Below are 5,000 nucleotides of genomic sequence, written 5' to 3'. Positions count from 1 at the left end.
AACTAAGACAATGTGCCAAACACCACCACCCGTGTTACACAGCAGGAGGTGCAGGGGCTAGCGGAAAAGAGACAGACCGACATGACAAGTAATCACAAATAAAATGTTCAGTAATACTGAAGTAACACACTGATGTTATACAGTACACCAGGATTGGCAGAGGTCTAGCTAGACAATACAGACACACAAACACATAATAACATTGGCGTGTTACACACTTTATTGTTAGCAGAAACCTAGCAGTGGAGAGAGAGGACGTACACAAATTCAACCAGGTAGGACACACCCACAGGTCAGAGTGCCACGCAGAAACCAAGCTATACATTTTTCCAAATAAACACATACACATAGACACCAGCACCCACACACAAGGCCTCCAAAATCCAGCTGGTTTCTCAAATACACACACTCAAGGAGCACACACGCTTGAGAAACACACATCCACACACTCACACTCACAGGTCAGTGCCTCGGAACCCAGAGCAATCACTCACGACACGCGCCTGCATTGACTCAGTGTGGTATACTACATACAAGACAAACACAGTGTGTCTAATTCTAGGTCATCCTGACTAATCTTCACCACCCAAGGATGGAGACAGACAAAGACAAGGAGCAGGAGGAGGAGGAGGAGGAGGATGGGGAGGGGGGTGTGGTTAGGTTGGCACGGAGAATGAGAACAGGCAAGAAAGAAAGGAGATAAAAGGTGGTGAGACGCAATAGAGAGAGAGAGAGAGAGAGAGAGAGAGAGAGAGAGACAGACAGAGAGAGAGAGAGAGAGACAGACAGAGAGAGAGAGAGAGAGAGAGAGAGAGAGAGAGAGACAGACAGACAGAGAGAGAGAGAGAGAGAGAGAGAGAGAAAGAGAGACAGACAGAGAGAGAGAGAGAGAGAGAGAGAGAGAGAGAGAAAGGAAATGGGTGGAAGCAGTATTTGGCAGAGATCCAGTGGCGGGGTGTGGTGGTAGTGAGGAGTGTGTGTGTGTGTGTGTGTGTGTGTGTGTGTGTGTGTGTGTGTGTGTGTGTGTGTGTGTGTGTGTGTGTGTGTGTGTGTGTGTGTGTGTGTGTGTGTGTGTGTGTGTTTGGGGGGATCTGAACAGTTATCAGTTGGCACCTGGACTGGGCTGGGGTCCAAGCTTGCATCTCTCTTTTTTAAAGGCAGAGAGGAGCACAACAACACTGGGCTTCTACCTACGCGGCACGGGCTATCCGACTGCCCCGCGCGCATACGCGCAGACACACACACGCACAACACAACACAACACAACACAACACAACACACACACAATACACACACAATAAAAGCAGTGTGCTTTTGGAGTCACTGCTTATTTAAAGAACACTGGATCATCCTCAGTGCTCCTGTCTGGCATCATTACCTGCTCAACACCTTATCAATGAAAACAACACCACTAAGTCTAAAACCCTTTACCCCAGACTCTTTAAGAGCAAAACAAGAGAGATACATTTCAAAGGCATTTATCAGGGGCAAATTAAATGCACTTCCACTACTGACTTCATAACACAGACTGCATTATTCACTTTGCCTTTAAAAATGTACAGTGTTTGGAATTCTGTCTAGCACACGCTGCTAATTAAAATGTGCTTAATTTAGAACTGTGGCAAAATTATAAGTGTCAGTACCTAAAAAAAGTGTTTAAAAGCCTTACTACAGGTACTAAATTGCTTAGCCTAACAAATACATTGTTCCTTTTTTCCAGATACGATTTTAACATTTCTTACTCACAACAGTAAAGTGTGTTAGGAATAAAGCGGGATGGCATTGGGGCAGCTTCAAAAACAGCTGCACCCTGGCCCACCCTCATAACTCCCACATTCACACCTTTCTACACGTCTCATGATTGTCCTTGATGTACTGCATATGGTACTACCATAACTGAGAGTTGTGGGGAAAAAACACACATGCCCAACTGATATCAGATGGTGCGTCTTGTACATTTTTAATCTTTTTTTGTATGTTTTGGGGGCTTTTTGGGCCTTTTTTATGACAGGACAGTGTGAGAGGAGACAGGAAAATGAACAGGACAGAGTTATGGGGAAGGGATGGGAAATGAACCCTGCCGAACTCGTCCCCATGGGCATGCAAGACCAAATGTGGGGGGCTTAGCGCACCGCGCCACAGCACCCCCGTTTTATACTTTAAAAAAAAAAAGATTTTACTTTCATCATTTGTCATTAATAAAGGTAAAGTGTACCGGTAATAATGTATAAGACTGGAGAATCTTTTACTTAAGTCACTGAGCTGCTTGTGAAATACCCCCAGGCTCGTCAGTCCACTTATCTAACCCCTCACACCTCTTCGCATGTCCCATTGTTGTCCTCGTACCATAGTGTCTATTTAGAACCATGCATGAATATGTGAGAACGATAAAAAAAACGATGTACTGCGACAACTAACATTAAAAAACACATTGTTCAAATCATGTTTTATTCCTTATTCATTGAAGCAGCAATAATGCATCACAAGATCCCTCTATGAGCACCTTGTGAGATAACCCCAAGATAGCCCGCTCTCACACATCCCCACACACTGGTACTCATTTAGAAGTCTGCATGTGTAAGACGCAAAAAACACAACTAATTTGAAGCAGTTCATCATTCATATCTCTTGCCCATGAAGGTAAACTGTGCTGGGAATAAGGCATGATGAGGCTGGATACCTCATTGCTGGAGTAACTGAGATACTGTAGCCCCAGGCTATAGTCAGCACTCGTGCCTCCCCGCTCACACTCACACCTCAGCTCCGCGCGTCCCACGATTCCTCCTTGTTGGAGCGCCGCGACTGGGCCAGCGCCGGGGCCGCAGCGTCCGTATCGGCACGGCAACATCCTTGCCTTTGACAGAGTCGCTCCAGTGGGCTCGAAACCACGGCAACCGCCGCAGAACAATCTGAATCCACCCCACCAATTTTTAATTTCTTCCATTAGAATTAATTATGAAGGGCCACGGGCAATTTGTGTACTCTGTGTTTAAGACTGCCTGCACGATTAATTAAAAATTGGATGCTGGAAAATTAATCTAGGAATTGTTATGCCCTGCGCTATAATGAACCATCCCGTGGCATAAAAAAGTGGAGGGTTGCCATCGTGTACGATCACCTTCACGACCCACTCCACACCCCCATCTCACTCACTCACACACTTACGGGCTCACGGCACCTCGCCCAACTCTGAACAAGGAACAAGCTCACACAGCACATGTAGTCCACAGTGACTGGTGCTCCTCATCTCTGATATTAATTCTATTACGTTTATTATGCAACTTCATGCGAACTAACTGTATCGATGCGTTAAGTGCTTCGTGTAAAACTGTGCTAAAGTACGACTGTGTTTATCATATCTCTCTTTTTTAAAAGAACCTACAATAGACTGATATCCCATAGTGTTATTTTTAGTCTGAGCAATTGCATGACCATTCCATCACAACCATCTGATTGCCACAATGATTTGTTTAAAAACTGTAGAAAGTATAAAAACTGTTTTAAAGAACTATTCAATCTCAAATTTCTCAGGAAGGTCGGAGGACAATTCGCCTTTGGCTAAGCCCCGCCCTCTTTAGTTACAGTTGCTAGGTCGGACAGATAAACTTTCAATGCTGAGATATCAACGTGATTTATGCAGTGACTGCAAATTGCAGCAGTTATTCACTCATAATAAATAAAAAACGCATTCATAGTATTGTGAATATAAGTATTTCATTTCTGAACGGTCATGCGATGCATCACAGCTGTTATGGGCTCTTCTATGGGTATCGATATTTGTAACCAGCACCATGGTAAGCTGAGCTCGCATATCTTTTGAGCCCTGACTCAAACTTGCTAGACGAAAACGAAATCACACAACTTAATGGCTGTAGTCATCTTCAAAGCTACCACAGCAATGTGTAACATTAACGTTTGGCGTTTATATCTTCAGTAGCTTAACAAAGTCACGTCCATCAGCTGCTAGTCAAAACACTCCTGCCGTGACCGATAGTTAACTTTGCTAGCGGTGTTTCTTCATTAATTAGGTCAGAAATCCAAAATCCTACTCTGAAACAGGTTCGTGGTTTGCTTACAACCTTACTGAAAAGGGACATGAATGAGATGGTGTCATGATCGGAGCACACAAAGTATGTTTTTGATCCGTGTGCTTTCTAGTCGAGTGTGAGGCTGCCGAGACCCTTCAAGGCAGACTATTCAGCTGCTATATAGTAATATTAGTCCTGTTTTAGGTAAAGAGGAAAGTGATTACCACCTGTTACATCGCGGGGAAACTTGCACATTTGTCACAAATACCCCAGGCACAATTTCCAATCATATTTTAATAATAATACGACAGTATCTCGCTAACTACTTGAAAACATGCGATTTCAGCATTGAGTTCAATGGAGCGCTGTCAAAACTGTCCGAGGTTTGTCCGAGGTCGTCCTTTTGCTGCACTGTGATTGGTCAAAAACCGCTTTAGGGCGGGCCTTAGCCAAAGGTGAATTAGGGTGTGTTTTTTTACATGCTTTGTCTTAAAGAGCTTCTATGTCTTCTTAAAGAGATTTGATATATTTTGACAAATGGCTACCTTCTCGAACATGCCGAATATTAAGAGGTGAGCAAATGTTCTATCATCTTTTAAAAAAAAAAAGATAAAACACAACTAAACATTCTAATCACATACAACAGGCATACAATTTCTGAGAAAACGCCAAAAAACACTTACAAAATACTTCATCTCCCCTTTACCGTTCTTCCATAACTTCTATTGGATGCTATACAACACCACCTCTATACTTTCTTTGTGATGTCCATTCCAGGTACACCAATATTGCTGATGCAGGCAGCAAAGCACAACACAGCGCAGAGCAGCGCAGGTTCTAACACTAACTTCACTTCAGAGGTTGGGCTTGGTCCCCAAGGACTTCTGGAGGCTGGAGGAGAACTCCACAGGAGTGAGGGAGTGAGGGAGTGAGGGAGCGCTCGGGTGAGTGGAGCCACACTATGGTGCCAAA

The 5,000-nt window shown here is 44.0% G+C and overlaps 1 protein-coding gene across 1 annotated transcript in view; it reads right to left on the bottom strand.

Annotated features, from left to right (window-relative positions):
* Window positions 1–5,000, bottom strand: part of wwox (WW domain containing oxidoreductase) — a 348,328-nt gene that overhangs the window by 240,242 nt on the left and 103,086 nt on the right. The window lies entirely within an intron of this gene.

The sequence above is a fragment of the Engraulis encrasicolus genome, chromosome 4 (assembly GCF_034702125.1).
Source record: "Engraulis encrasicolus isolate BLACKSEA-1 chromosome 4, IST_EnEncr_1.0, whole genome shotgun sequence".
Lineage (NCBI taxonomy): Eukaryota > Metazoa > Chordata > Actinopteri > Clupeiformes > Engraulidae > Engraulis > Engraulis encrasicolus.
Note: the sequence above shows the minus strand (reverse complement) of the source record. Positions and strands in the feature narration are given on the sequence as shown.